Source organism: Poecilia latipinna, unplaced genomic scaffold (assembly GCF_001443285.1).
Source record: "Poecilia latipinna isolate Pla-1442-1.1 unplaced genomic scaffold, P_latipinna-1.0 Scaffold2289, whole genome shotgun sequence".
In the NCBI taxonomy this organism is placed as follows: Eukaryota; Metazoa; Chordata; class Actinopteri; order Cyprinodontiformes; family Poeciliidae; genus Poecilia; species Poecilia latipinna.
In genome coordinates, this window is record NW_015114905.1 from 64693 (window position 1) to 81123 (window position 16431).

The 16431-nt window shown below is 43.7% G+C and overlaps 1 pseudogene; it reads left to right on the forward strand.

The window, feature by feature from the left end:
• Positions 1–16431, forward strand: part of LOC106937170 (hornerin-like) — a 28230-nt pseudogene that overhangs the window by 4245 nt on the left and 7554 nt on the right.

Below are 16431 nucleotides of genomic sequence, written 5' to 3' on the forward strand. Positions count from 1 at the left end.
TCCAAAAATAGCAAAAATAAATTGGTTATTTTTAATGAACAACTGAAAAAGCAGCCAATTTTAAGCCCCCAATAGAGAAGCCTGTACCTCTTGTCAGGCATGGTGGTGAGAGCATCATACTGAGGGTCTGTTTGACATGTGATAGACTAAGGAAAGGGAACTACTTTCAAATTATTAATTTTCATCTTAAACCAAAGCTAACCAATAGGACAACAATCTAAACACACACTAGTATTGGTCTTAGAATGGATAAAGAAGCGAACATTGATTTGACCTCTGACCCTACCCCTGTTGAAGAAGTCGGTATTATATCAGACGTTTGGAAATGGCTACAAAAGCCCTGTGGTTACTTAGCAACCCGGTAAAGGTCGACTTACTAAATATTAGTGGGAATTAATGTATGTAGTTGAGCTTATATGGATCATTTTGGCTTATTTGAGCTAAAAGAAACTAAATTCAAAGTTTTTAACGCTTATTATATTCTGTAATAAATGTTAGCAACTTATTATATTACATATTTTTTTAGGTTATTTACTGTAAAAATTGCAATATAAATTATTCTAAATACTAATTTTTGAATAAAGCTTTACATTTTTTCACTGTCCTTATAGCTCAACATTTGCATAATCTGTAGTTCTCTCTTTTATTTTTGTACTGTTCTTCCCACATATTAGTAAAAACATAATGAAACTTTTTAAGCGATTGTTGTAATTATCTATTATTTCCTTGTGTAAGGTCTTTCTGGGCTGTTTGACACCGGCCTGCACCACGCCAGCCCCTCCGCTCCTGACGCCTCGGTCATGAACCTGATCTCAGCTCTGGAGTCCCGAGGTCCCCAGCCTCCGCCCTCCGCCTCCTCGCTCCTCTCTCAGTTCCGCACACCATCCTGGCAGACAGGTGGGGCCATGTTATATCCTCCCTGATGTGTTGACATTCAACCAGACCCAATGTCAATATGACATTTAAAAAAAGCAACCCTCCAATGTTTGCCTACATTAATATTCGGACAATTTGTGTGTGGGTGCATTCTGTTAAAAGATTTGAAAGGGGTCCATTATGCAAAATCCACATTTTGCACGTTTTTACTACTTACATTTGGGTCTCTAATGTAACAGCCCAAGCGCTTAAAAAAGCCACCAAGCTATTTTTTGACAATAAATTAATGTTTTTTTGGTGTCAGGAAAATTTGCCTTTTCAAAAACCTCCCAAATGTTAAATTATGCTCAACAGGCGATATGCTGTCACCTAGCAACCCAAGCAGAGCTCCAGCACTTTTGGTCAGCTGGTTTTACCACAGTATGAGCTGTACAATGACTGCTGGATAAGATAAATGTGTTGTTGCTGACTTACCATTCATAAACCATCTGCTACATTGTTGTTGTTTGTGCAGGTGGCTCCACTTATGCTTTTCAAAGATGGACTGTTGCATCAGTTTGCAGCCATTTTAACTTGCAACTGTAAATGTTGAGTTGGGGGCGTGGCCAACAGCAGTTTATTTGTATTTAAAGTGACAGGAGGCCCTATAACAGCTCATTCTGAAAGGCAGAACAAAAATGTCATTATCTAAGAATGAGTTCATGCAAAAAATGTAATGAACATGTTTTATATAGCCTTTAGACCCATCCCAATCTAAGTAACCATAATAGGTCACCTTTAAGGATTTAACTGTACATAAAGCCCCTCTATTTAAATTTATTTAGATGATTTGATTAATTTTCCAATGTTTTCCTTTTCTAACAGCGATGCACACGCCTGCTCCTCCTGAACTGTTCATCTCTGGAGCCCTCCCTGGCTCTGGATCCTTCCCTTCCTCTTCAGCTCTATCAGCCTATCAACATCCAGCATCCTTCTCCAGTCGCTCTTTCCCCGCAGCCTCCCTTTCCCTTCAGGAAACGCCCACATTTAGCCCCACCTCCAACGGTCTGCTCTCCCCCCACGACCCTCTTATACACATCAAAGCGCCGTCCCAGTCCAGCCTGGGTTTTGATAGACTCCTATCGTCACAAGGTGCCGCTGCCGCCGCCGCCTACAGGGGCAGCCAGGACCCCACGGGCGCTTCATCGGCCCAGGCGTCTTCTGCCAGGCACCTGCAGTCGCACCAGTTCAATCTGCTATCATCTCAGCTTCAAGACCAGTCCTCCCAGCTGTACAACCCGTCCGTGTTCTCCTCAGCCCAGCCCCAACCTCAATCCCAGTCACAGTCAAACTCGGCTCAGGAAAGGGCCATGCCCCGACAGGACAGCGTCATCAAGCACTACCAGCGGCCCACGCCTGCTCAGTCGCAGCTCTCCTCCTCGGCTGCTCACTCTCTCCAGCACTATCTCAGCTGTGGAGGAGCGGGCTACCAGCAGATCGCCACCCACCACAGGCACGCTGGCCTTCCCTGCAGCCCGCTGGGTGACCAGAGCCCCTCCTCTGACCACAAGCCTGCCCCTCGCACTGAACAGTATCGACCCATCATTCAGCCTCCCTACTCCTCATCTTCCTCTTCTTCTTCTTCCTCTGCTGGAAAGGGTACAAAAAGTAGTTCCAGTAGTGGTTATTCTTCAGGCAGTTCTGCGTCGTCATCAAGGACTCCTCATACCCCCCCCTCAGCTTCCTCAACCTCCTCCTCCTCGTCCTCTTCTTCTGCAACGTCAGGAGCTCATCCTTCAAACTCGATTCCCACGTCTAGCTCCAGCGCTGCTCCGTCTCGACAGCAGCCGCCCCCTCAACCTGCTCCGCCTCCCCCTACTCCTCAGCAGCAGCCTCCCTCCACCTCCACTTCAGCTCCCCAGTCTCTCCCCAAGTCCTGCTTGTCTGGTTACGGCTCCCCAGTGCCCCCTGTAAAGACCCCCACCTCTGCTCTTACTGGTCAGACTCCACCTCAACAACAGACTCAGTCTTATTCTCCCAATCAGCCCCCTACGTCCCACCTGGGACAGTCCTATGGAGGCTTCAATTCACCACAAGCCCAAGACCTGAGCTCTGGCACGGCTGGAAAAGGTTACGGAAGTTTAGGTGGGCGGAGCCATTCGTATTCCACTGATCTATACGGCGCAGATTCTGCTTATGGATCACTGCCCTCCTCTTTAGGTGGAGCGGGCAGCCCATCACTTGGTTATGGAGCTCCAGGTCACTCACCTGCCCTTCTAAGGTCAAGTGGTTCCTCAGGTAGTGGAGCGTCTGGGGGAGGAAGCAGCAGCGGCGCAGGGAGCGGGAACTCCGGATCCGGAGGAGCAACGGGAAACAGTATGACCAGCGAGAGAGGTGGAGGAGGCAACGGGGGAGGTTCCTATCATATTCCCGACTCCAGCCCCTCTCCATCGGGCAACTCGGGCATAATCCGGCCAGGTCTGCACTCTCCAGTGCCCACCTGTCCCACTCAGTCTCCAGGAGGCGCTGGCTCAAATAAATACATTCCCTCTGTTCTCTCTCCTACTTTTCTCGCATCGCCCCAGGCGTACCCTGATGCCAGAGGTCCTTCCTCTCAACCCCAGCCGTATCACTCCAATTCCTCCAAAGCAAAACCGGACGGGTCTATGATGGGCGTGGGCTCCCAGAGATCCCAGGAGGAAGTGGACGACGACGACGAGTTCTTGATTCAGCATCTGCTGCAAGCCCAAGCGAGCCCCGCTCCTCAGGCTGCTCATCACCACGCTCAGCAACAGCCTCAGCAGGCGTCGCAGCAAACGCAACCGCAGCCACAGTCGGGACCCCCGACCAGTGATTCAGGCAAAGGGATGAGTTATGACATGGGCAAGACCCCAGAGGAGAGGTACCACCCCCAGAGCGTTATACGTACGCACAGTGCGACGTCTTCTGCTGGGGTGGGGAATACAGGTTCTGGAGGGTCCATTTCTGGGCTTGACAACCAGCTAGAGATGTCACTTAAGAAGCAGCAGCATCAACACCATCATCAGCCTCAGCAACCGCAACAAAGGAGCGACCGATCTGTTGGGGGCAGCAGAAACGGCAATGGAAGAGGCAGCGCCGAGCAAGTGCACTCGCACCTCCATCATCACGACGGCCTCGGTTCTGTTGTCCACTACGGCCGGGGCGACCCCTACTCCCAACACTCCCTTGCTGCCCAACACTCCTCCCACAGTCAGCACGTGTCCTCGCATTCTCAGATGCCGCCTCACCAGATGGAGCTCCAGAAGAAGCCGCAGGAGCGTGCGGAAATCCCGTATCCTCGGAAAACGCCGGAACTGCAGCAGCAGCAGCACCCGCAGTCCCAATCCGCTGTGTCCCTGATGGACTCCCCCACGGACCAGTCCCGTCAGCCACCACACCTGCTGCAGTCGGTGCTGTCCCACACCACCCGCAACAAGCTGGAGCCTCATCAGCCGCACCACAAGATGGACTCCCACCGCCAACACCAACAGCACCACAAAATGGATTCCCTCCCGCCGCATCAACATTCGAAAATGGACTCCCACCCTCAGCATCAGCAGCACCAGAAAATGGACTCCCATCAGCACCCACAGCACCACAAAATAGACTCTCACTCTCAGCACCAACAGCACCATAAAATGGACTCCCATAGCCAACAACAGCAGCACTCCATCAGCCAGCAGCAAGCGGTGATGGAAGGAGCCGGCGGGAGACTGGGCTCCAGTAAACACCAGGCTCAGTCCCAGTCTCAAACCACCCAGCTCCAACTTCAGCTGCAGTCGCAGGCGTTGGAAGTGGCAGCCGCCCACTACAACCATGGCGCACATCAGCATGACCAGAGCCAGGTCAAGCAGAGCTCCGTGGTCTCCTCCCTGGACATGCTGGAGCGCTCGCTCTCCCAGACCTCCAGCGCTGACGTTGGCGTAGCAGAAGACCGGCGTGGAGGACCGGGCAGCGCAGGGCGAAGCGGTGGAGGATCCGGCGGCAGTGAGCGCCACCGGCAGCCTCAGCAGGAGCCTCAGAGGCAGCACCCTCCCCACCATCAGCCGCAGCAGTCCCACCATTCGGCCCCAGAGCTCCACTCCTTCCTGACGGAGCCTGACATCGGCTTGTCCACGCCGTCTCACATGCACCATCTGTCCCAGCATCACGCGCAGCAGCAACAGACTTCTCAACACCACCTCCCTCACCCTCAGCAGCAACCGCCTCACCCTCACCACATACCCCCACCCTCTGCTTCAGCCCACCCCCAGAATCAGCCCGACCCCCAGCAACCGCTCCCAAGTCAGCTCGCCTCACAGCAGAGCCAGCTGGACCAGCAGCGCTCCGACCAGCATCAGTTCGATACGGTCAGCCCGGTGGAGAAAGCAGACCAGAACCAACAGAGCAACCGCTTCGTTCCATTGACCTCCATCTGCTTCCCGGACTCCCTCCTTCAGGATGAGGACCGCTCCTTCTTCCCAGGGATGGAAGACATGTTTTGCGCAGAGGACTACAAGTCGAGCTGTGCTGGTGGTGCCGGTCCAGGCCCGGAGGAGATGAATGAAAGCCACCCCGGGCAGGAAGGGATGGACTCGATGAAAGCCGGACAGAGTGCAGGAGGATCTGCGGGCAGTAGTGGACCCGGTTATGACATGATGGGTCACCATGGTGGCGATCAGGCGTATGAACCGTACTGCCACGGCCTGGAGGAACCCAGCAGCAACACCATGACTCTGGATCTAGACTCTCTCAAAACCCACGAGCTTCCCTCTACGGTCAACACTGAACAGTTGGGTCTGATACAGTCCCAGCCCCCAGCCATGGGGATGGGCTCCAACCCAGCTGGACCAAACAACGCCGGAGCGAAGCTCTCCTCTGGTCCTGGAGGAACCGGCTCAGGACCTGGGTCCGGAGGCCTCCAGTCGCCCATTTTCTGCTCGTCTCGTCCCAAGAAACTCCTCAAATCCAGTTCGTTCCATCTGTTAAAGGAGCGCAGGGACCCCAACACACTACCTAAGAAAAGCTACGCCCAAGAATATGAATTTGAGGATGACGAAGATAAAGCTGACCAGCCTGCCGACATCCGGCTGAACAGCCGCAGGCTGCCTGACCTTTTACCAGATTTAGTGTCCAGTTGCAGAAAGGGAGGAGGCGGCGGATCACTGAGCCCCTTAATGGGCGACATCGATTTTTACCACGCCTCTGGCTACTCCTCTATGGGTTCACACTCTATCCTTCCTCCAGACGGACCGAAGAAGAGAGGCCGAAAGCCCACCAGGCCAAAAAGAGAGGGCCCCCCAAGGCCCAGAGGCAGGCCGCGTATCCGCCCCATGCCAGAGCCCTACACCCCACGGGGCATGATGGGAGAGATGGGTGGATCAGGCGTTGGAGGGGGGTTCAGCGTGGAGGGGCGGGGTAGAGGTAGGGGGCGTGGAAGTCGAGGAAGAGGAGGAAGGAGGGAGGATATGTACATGGAGATGAGCGGGAAGGAGCAGGATCAGATGCATTCGCACCACCTGCAGCAGCAGCAGCTCCATCACCAGCCCCAGCAGCAGCATGAACCCATCCCGCCTCTCAAGGTCAGTGGGTCTCCATCAAACAGCAAAACAAAGAACAGATCTGATTGGTTGCTAGGCCAATAACAAGTTTTACTGGACGATAAATTGTCCCAGAGATGATTGAGATAAACGATAATATTGGTGTTTTGACACCATTTTTAAGTAATATAATAATAATAACGGCATAATAAGGCTGTCCTCTTAAACATCAATTAACTTTAATTTTGTGAAGAAAACTTAACACCAAGTCAGTCAATGAGTTTGATTATTTCCATTCTGATTATTAATATGTTTTAAAGGCCAGTCTTCATAATCCATTTAATTTCTGGTTTCGGTTGTGTGCAGTATTTATTTATTTGTTGTTTATGTATTTGTTTTGGATATTGAAAATTATCTTTCAGTTCCAGTGATAAATGTTCTTTCCAGAAATAAAGTTTATTGATATTTGAGAGGTCAAACTTTCATTATCATTATATCATCTCAAAACGACAATATTATCTTTATCATAATTTCTGGGAAAATTTTTATCATCCAGCAAAATTTAAGATTTGTGGAAGGCCTTCTTGACACTGGAAGTAAAGGAGATTTTAAATTTAGTAACTTAAATCAGCTGGAATGTTTCTAATTGAAGGAATAGTCAAATATCCAGCCCAGAATTTTATCAGAACCTTGTTAATGGCAATAAAAAGTTGATGGTTTGCCTGAAATTTATCAGATTTTTAGCAAGAAGTGTGTAAACTTGGGCTGCAACTTGTGATTATTTTAATGGGTTATTCTATTAATTATTCTGATTAATTGAGTAATGTGATTTTGTAAAAATGGCAATGGTACATATTTTTTACTTGACCACTTAAGCCATTTTTATACAAATATAATAAAATAAGTAAATAAACTAGTTAAATTCTTAATACAGTTTAATAACAGCATTCCTTTAGTGGATTTTATAACTTTACCACTCCAGGAGTTTTGTCTGAAACACATTTGTGTAAAAAAGTGTTTTTATGTGCATATATTTTGTACAGTTTTGGCTTAATTACTGCTCTGAATGTTTGTTTTTTTTTTCAGTGAATGGCCTTTTTGAGTCTGTAAACTCCAAGCTAATGATTTATAGATTACTACATTAGCAGATTATTTCAGTAATCGATTAATCATGATTAAGCTGATAAATTGTTTCAGCCCTTGTGTATTTTAGCCTGTTTGGTTTAGAGAAAATCTTCAGTAAGTAAAATCTTCAACTTGTTTTATCAAAACAGAACAGTTCAAATCATCATAATTATTCTCCTGTATGTAAACATCTGGCCCAGACTTTAGCAGATGTGGCCCTGCTGGCATTATGAGGAACCAGACATTGTTTAATGTGATTAATTTATCCCCACTCTTATTTTAAAGTCATTTCATTTCAAATGGATGCCTTTTAAGTCGTCTTTAGATTCGTGACTTTCTCTCTGTTGGTGCAGATCAAGTTGCCAGTTGGTACCCTGTCCTCCTCTGACGCCTTGCTGAGGACAGACTCTCTGTCTGGCACCGACCCGGCTTTGTCAGACGGCTCGGTTGGCTCGGCTCCGTCGCTCGGTTTAAGTCCTGGGCCTCCCTGCAGCACCGAGAGCACCAGGAGCCAGGACAAGAGCAAACAGAAGAGCCAGATGATAAGTGAAGGAGTTGATGAAGAGGGGCTGGATGAAAGGGTAAAGGTTCTCAGCACAGAATGAATTCAGTTCATGGCTGGGTGACAAATCCATAATATTAATCACATTTTTGGTATTTGAAATTTACATTTTTTTTAAAAAATCAAGATTTTTTTGTGCGTTTCCGTAGTTCAGAGTGATATCAGCTCACCATCTTGTTCATGGAGGATTTTATAGCTTCTGTTTATTTGGGCTTTGAATGGTCAATTCTATGATGGAATATTATAGGAATAAAGTCGTACAAAAATAGTCCAAATAATACGAGAATTAAATCATATTGGAATAAAAAAAATAGTAATTTTATGAGAACTCCAACACAAACAAAACAAGAAATTTAAATGAGGAATGTGGAGCAGCTTGTGAATTTGTTAGGGATTGGTTTTATAGACAACACTTAATTCAAATACTTTGTCTTTTAACACATCAGCATTAAATTATCAGTAAGAGGATTTTAAATCAGACTTATTCTATTTTGAAGAAATAACGACATCAGATCATTATAACTCTAAAAGCTTTTTTTTCTCATTCTCATTTCAGGAAGTTTTTTCTCTTAAAATTGCATCGTTGTTCTTCTAACATTATGACTTTATTCTCATAATTAAATAAAAGTTGTCGTAGCCTTCTCCTAATACTCTGTTGTACAACTCACAGAAAGGTCGACTGAAATAAAAAAACACTTTTTAAAATTTCTGTCAGAAACAAAAGAAGAAAAAAAAATCTGATGTGGTGTGAAAAAACTGATTTAGTTTTTGATCCGTACCGCCCGACCCTGCAGTAGCTGGAAGTTGAATGTCTGATAGTTGTGAGGTTCACTCCTGCAGCTGACGTCTGTTGTGCTTCTTCCAGGGAGATGAGAAGGACTCCGAGTCTAAAGCTGGCTTTGTGGCTTCGTTCTTGGACTTCCTGAAGACGGGGAAGCGGCCACCGGGTTTGGACATCTCACCGGGAATGGACCACGACAACGGCGAGACGTCGCCCTGCAAGGCCGGGGGTCTGCGCCCGCTTTCTCCCGCACCGCCTCCCCCGCCGCCGCCGCCTCCGTTTGGGGACGGCGAGGGGAATGGCGGGCTGGCTCTCGGCAACTGCCCCAGCCCCAAGCGTTTAGAGGACGAGCTGAAGAGAAACCTGGAGACGCTGCCGTCTTTCTCCTCCGACGAGGAGGATTCGGTGGGGAAGAACCAGGACCTCCAGAAGAGCATCTCCTCGGCCATTTCAGCTCTGTACGACACCCCTCAGCTGACGTCCAACCTCCAGGCTCCTCTACCTCCTCCGCCGCCCCAGCCCCAGGCTCAGCCTATCCAGGCTCCCCTCACCCCCACCATGGAGCCTCCCGCGCTGAGCCCACAGCCCACCGTGCAAACCGTACACTCCCAGCCCGAGTCCGACGAACCGGACATCCTCCCTCCAGAAGACGGGGACATGGAGGAGGACAAAGAGGAGGAGATCGAGGAGGAACGGAGTACAGGAGAGGACGAAGAGCGGGATATAACGGAGGAAAGGGAACCCCAGCTGGAGACGCTGGGCGCTCCGAAACTAGATGGTGAGTTTCACCAGAAATCTTACGATCTGGAATATTTTTGTCCTACAGATCACTTGTTTTTTTTTGTTTGTTTTTTTAAACAGTAGGTATGGGCCAATAACCACGAAATGAAAAAGGCATAGTTTCAAAACGACAATAATTCTCGGTCATTAGTTCTGTCACAATATTTCACTTTGCTGGACGATGAATTACCCCAGAAATTATTGCAATAAATGATAATGTTGGTTTTAGACATAATGATAAATATATAATAATATATATGAATAATATTTAAGTCAAAGTTTATTTAGAAACAACAATACTAATGTTTTAACTCTGGAAGAGTTCAGAAATCAATATTTGGTGGAAAAACCATGAAGTTTTCAGTGCAGTGGTCTCCAGACCTGCATATAAATATAATCTGCTTTACATCAAACTCTGAATCTGAAAACACATTAAAAACTCCCAACATGATGCATTACATCATCTATTAAGCAGTGGAGACACAATTATCTTATTTTCTATGTAAACGTGATCAGAAAAGCTTCATTATGTTATGTGCCAAAAAGTAATCAAGTGTGACATTTAAGAAGTGAATCACATTCACATCAAAGTCGGCTAAATAAAATGTAAAATGATCCATTTTGATTTCTGTGATCATATTTTTACCTAAGGTTATGATACTGTCATAATTTCATACCAGCCCAGAAAAGCAGCAGGATTTCCTGTAATCCAAAAGGTCTGCTTAGTTCTGTATAAATTTTTCACTTATCTGGGTAAGGGATTAAAATCTCTTTTTTTAAGACATACCAGGGTAGGAAGGCAATAACACAACAAACACATCCTCATCTACTACAAACAAATACCCCAGTCATTCTACCAAACCCATAAGGAAAAACCAGAACAGCAGCGAAAACATTCACGCCAACTCCCTGACTGCGGTCGGAGACGTTCAGGTTTCTTCGGTCGGAGACGTTCAGGTTTCTTCGGTCGGAGACGTTCAGGTTTCTTCGGTCGGAGACGTTCAGGTTTCTTCGGTCGGAGACGTTCAGGTTTCGTTTCTTCGGTCGGAGACGTTCAGGTTTCTAACGTAAACGGGGACAGTCACTCTGAAAGGTCTGAAACCACATGATTGGCGGATCTCTCTGTCTCCCCTGCGAGTCGTTGGGGTCACTGTGACTTGGCAGTTGCTTTTTAACTCAACCAGGGTTGTGTCTAAAGGTCTGAGTGATTTTGAAACCTTTGTTCTTGGTTGTTGTTTTTACTGTTTACCAAAGATGGCTATAATTACTTCTCAGTCAAACTATGCGGCAGGTTTAGGTGGAGCTTTTTCTAAACTTAGCTGTTTAGTTTCTGTCTATAAAAAGATCTAAACGGGTTCTGGTCGGTTGCCTTTGCTCAGGTTCCTTCTAGAGATGCATCGAGAAATTGACCTGTGACTAGAATCAACTGATTTTTCCTGTCACTCAAATATCCAATTTTTTTCCAGTCAGTAAATGCACCACATGACGCTCGTTGGTGTTGAAGCTGCTGCAGAGTAAAGACTTCAGCTAACAATTACTTACTAATTGAGTAATTGAATTGGCACCTTCTGCAGATTTTTCATTTAACCTCTCAAGCTGATTTTATACAAACGAAAATGCAAATAAATAAAATTAATTTTCTAAACGACAAAATAAACGTTATTGCCTAAAATGCACTAGCATGCGCAGCATTTTTTTTAGTGCATACTTAATCATTTGTAGCAAAGAATGTCTTCGCAGCTAAAAAAAAAAATGCATTTATTATCAACATGGTAAAAGCTCAGCTCTTTTGGTTTGATATCAGTCCAACGTAATAATCTGGTGATTATTGTTTTGATAATTCAATTGCACAAGGTTATTAATAGGAGATTCTTTTCCTGAATTTGAAGCAAATGAAGTTAAAAATGCCACCTGAGACCATCTGGGTAGGACAAATTTACAGACGATTATGGGTTTTTAATCATAAATACAAAATGCATTTATATTTTGTACAGTTTTGGCGTAGTTACTGTCCATGTCACATGACCACACAACCAACCTTTTATCTAGCTGATAACAGTATGTTAAAAATAAAAACATTAGCTGATACCGATGTTGGTGCTAATATAATTTGCATCCCTAATTATCTGTCTGTGGTGTGTTTACAGAGAAATTTTGAGGACATATACAAAGAAAAAGCAAAAAGCACCTGTAATTTCAGTTACTCAGTCAGGCTGCGATAGGGCGAGAGAGAGCCAAACTTTAAGCAATTAAGAAGAAGGCTGAATGGAATACATCCAAAGTTCTTTTTTATAATTTTGAGCATTTAACATGTGCTTTATGAGATTAGCCGTTCAGCTAATCCAGGAGAGAAGGAATAAATTCAAGTTCAAAGATACTTTATTGATCCTAAAGGGAAATTTAATGAATTTAATACATTTAAATGTATTTTATAAACCTTAAAGTTGCAGGATAGCAGCCGTTCTGTCTTTGATTTGAAACGTGTATTAAATGTTAAGAGTATAATGTTAGAACAAAAACAAAATCTTCTGTAATGTCTACTTTCATGTCTTATTAGTCTCAAATAAATGCACTAAATATATTAAATAAAGCACTCAGACTAATTGTATCTCTAACATTGTTGAATTTAGCTACTTTAAGTCTGCTACTTTGAAACGGTAATAAATTATCAATAATCTAATGCTTTAAAGTAGATTTAGTTCTTCCCACCGCAGTGAGTTTGACCTTTATATATATATATATGTATGTTTGTTTGTTCTTAATCAAAATACTGTTTGCTGAGAATGAATGTTATATCATCATCTAGAAGTATAATTATTAGTGACCACTAAATAAAACAAGTGTTGTTGGGTGGGGAATCCTAGAAAGTCAGATTCAAACATTTCACTCCCGACACGTAGTTTTATCCATTCATACTTTCATTTTGTTCTCATAAGCAAAACTTTTTAATCGATTGCTCATTAAAGCAGCACAATATTTGGAGAATTTGTTACTGTAACATTATTGTGTCCAGTGATTTAACTGCATTGACTGCAATAAGTTTTACTTTTTATTTAAGTTCAGGTTTCAGACACTTTGTGTTTAACGCAGAATAAAACGGTTTAGAAGGTTATAAGGTTGTAAACTCATTAATAAACTATAATCAAGTTGTTTTAGTGCAGTCAATAAAAATCTATTTTTCCAATAGAGTTGATGTTTGCTATGAAAGCAGAAAGACATCAACTGTTTTAATTGTTGTTGTTTTTTTGTCAAGTTATGTAGTTTTTGCAACATTCAGTGTTATCCTTCTGACTACCAGGAAAAAAAATATTGTCCAATCACCATTTTTTTAAATCCCACAGTCTTTGTAAGGTAATGAAATGTTTTCTGCACTTACTTTGTCTCTTCCCATAAAATGTGTTATTACTGATGAACGCAATTTTTATGAATTAGAAAAAGATGCGTACAAAAGTCCCACCCCTTCACATGTGGTATCACTGAAAAGCCCTAAATGTCCTCTCCAGACACCAAAAGGAATTAATTCAGTAGAATGCAGCGGGTGGGAGATATTCAAGTTTAGACATGTCCTCTACAGAGGACAAAAATGAACTACTGGTAGTCAGGAGGGTATAATAGTGTTTCACTTATTTTACTGATATTGTGCAACCAATTAATAGGTTTATTTTTAGAAAATAATAGAGATGATTCATAATAAAATGTTCATCTCTGAACAGTTTTTATTATTAAACTCCATTTTGTTTTATTCCGGTTCGTTGGAATTGATTTTCATGAAATATGACAGATCAAAATAACTCTGTCATCTCCTGCTGCTGGATGTGATTTATGCAAGTTATAAAATCACATTTTCCCACTGATGACAACAGATAAAAAAACACAAACGGTAAATCCTTACATGTGAATAGCAACATGTGTTTGTTGGATGACGAGACCAAAAAATTCACTTTGTCAGAATTGTTGGGATTGCAACTTTTACTGTTTAGGGTTGAAAATATTATTAAATGCAATTACTTTATGTATTATAGGTATAATATTGAAGGCAGTTGAGTATAGGAATAAAAAACACCCCCACATTCAACACCTCTAGTGAAGCCTCGACTTTTTCTTCAGTCACACCTTGAAACGGTTCAAAATATCTTTAGTCAGACTGGTAAACAAAAATCCACAATTAACGACTAGTTAGACCAGGCTGGGGGGCAACGCTGCAACGATTATTCAGATGAATCACGATGAATCGATTATTGGAATAATCGTCGACTAATTCAGTAATCGATTAATTAAAAAGGCAAATTGTTGAAAGAACAACATTCTCAGAGCAGTAATTAAGTAAAAAAAATAATAAAGAAATATATTATGCATTTAAGATTTAAAGAAGAAAATATGTAAATATATTTTACCCAGAAGTAACTCCTCAAATGGCAGGTTTAGCTTCTCTTTGTTCAAAATCAGTAAAAAAAGAGAGAAAATCTCTTACTAAGTACTGTTTTCTACTCATTTATTAACAGTAATACTCTGTATTGATGTCAAGTCAAGAAAAAGGTGGAGTTTAAATATATTTAAGCTGCAGATGCATCCTATACTACAAATGATCAAGCATGCATTAAAGGAATGGCATTATAGGCAATAACATGTTTATTTTGTTATTTTAAATCATTTATTTAATGTATTTCTAATATTGCATAAAAAGGTTTAAATGAAATGGCATTTTTTAATCCACCAGAATAATCTGTGGTTTAATTGATAACTAAAACAATCGTTTCAGTCCATTCAGGAGGAACAGCTGAGTCTGTGGTTCAGTTAAACCTGACCACTCGTCTGGTTTGGGGGTCCCTGAGCGAGTTAAACTGTTAAACAAGGTGAAGACACCTGAGAGGAGAGCTGGAATATCTTCCACAGACGGTTGTGGGTCATTCACACCAGCCCCGTTTAGTCCGCTTTAACCCAACTCCAGTCCGTTTGTCTAGAAAGTCCAGTTTGTTTGCGGAGGTGTGAATGCTAATCAAACTCTGGACCGTCTTAAAAACCTTGGTTTCTGTTTGGTTGAAGTAAACTCTGGCTCCAAAAGCAGGACGCAAACCACAGGACAGGGCATTCTGGGTAAATGCAACGAAAACAAACACGAAGGAGAACTGCCTCATTGTCTTTCACCAAAGACAAAAGAGAAATCCTGCAACCTCTAAAATCTGATGCTGCTTCACATTTTGTGAAGAAGGAAGTTGTGCTCAGTCTCTTCTTCAGAGGTTTGGTGTCACTTCATATGAGAGTGACAAAATGATCATTAAGTGATATAAGAAGAAAGGAAGTAGGGATGCACGATGGTATCGGCTGTGAAATTTAATATCGGCCATTCGGTCAGAATAATTCATCGATTTAAAAGGTATTTTTATGGCAAACCAGTGATGATGACGCCTGAAGCACAAAGTCAGAAACTGTTGAGTATTAACATTTTCTTATGACTGATGTGCTTCTCACTTGTTGCTTGTGAACAGGTTTAGTTTTGTGAATATTTACAATGAGCTCTGGTTGGTGTCTTGGAGAGCAGATGCCATGAATAAATTTGACATTAAGCATAAGTTGAAAGTGTTGCATCATTTTCAGCCTCACTTTTAGCATTTGCATTTGGTAGCATCATTTTATAATGCAGTATTTTAATTCCACAGTAGAGAAAGCATTATAGTTTCAGTAAGTACATGAAAAATATCGGTATTGTTATCAGTTATCAGCCAAATTAGTTTTAGTATATTGGCACATAAATCCAATATTGTGCATCTGTAAAAGGAACAAATGTTGCAACTTTGGTCCCCAATCGAGAGTCTGTCACCTTCAAACTTCCATGAATGTAATCTTCTCCTTGTTCCTTCCAGCTCCTCTTCCTGAGATTCCTCCAGAGCCAGAAACTCCTGAACAAGCGTCTGTCCCTCCATCTCCTGCTTCATCCTCCTCTCCCTCTCACTCGCCCCTGCCTCCCCTCTCCCTCCCCTCACCCCAACCTCCTCAAGAGGAGCAGCAGGCCGATTCCCTGCCTCCAAGCCCCGCCGCTCCCACGTCTCCTTCTCCGCCTCCGCCTCCTGAACCAGCCGCTGTCCCTCAGCCGGCCACGCCACCTCCAGCTTCTCCTCCTCCTCCTCCTCCTGCGCTGCCTCCTCCGTCCTCGGCCCAGAAGGAGTCCCCCATGCCGTCGCCGGAGTCTCCTGCGTCCCCCGAAGAGCCCCCGGCCCCTAAGATCACGTCTCTGCACCTCGCCCAGAAGCAGGAAGATGCAGCCATTGTTGGAGAAAGTGAGGAGGATGAGAGCGAATCTTCAGAGAACGGGACGAGTTTGTGGTGCGGGTGGAGGACATCCGGACTCTCAAGGTGTGTTTGTCTAATGAGGGCAATGAGTCAGGATTACATTTTTGTAAAATTGGGATTTTTTTCACCAATGAATTTCAGCCCATTTAACAAGCTGGTTTTACAGCTTCTGCTTATTTGAACTTTAAACTCTACGACGGAGTGTTAGAGCCACGCTAATGAGGAAAAAATATTGGTGTGACTAAAGTCAAAATATTTCGACTTCATTCTCATACATCTTTTTCATACTATTACAAATATTTTCTCGTAATAGTATGACTGTAATCTCAAATTTATTCTCTATTTGTGTATTATTCCTTCTTCATTTTCATACATGTTTATTCTGGTAATATGAATTTATTCTCGTAATGTTATGACTTCATTTTCATATGAGTTTATCTTGCAATTTTTCAAATTTATTCTTGGGATACTATAACTGTAATCTTGAAATATTAAGACTT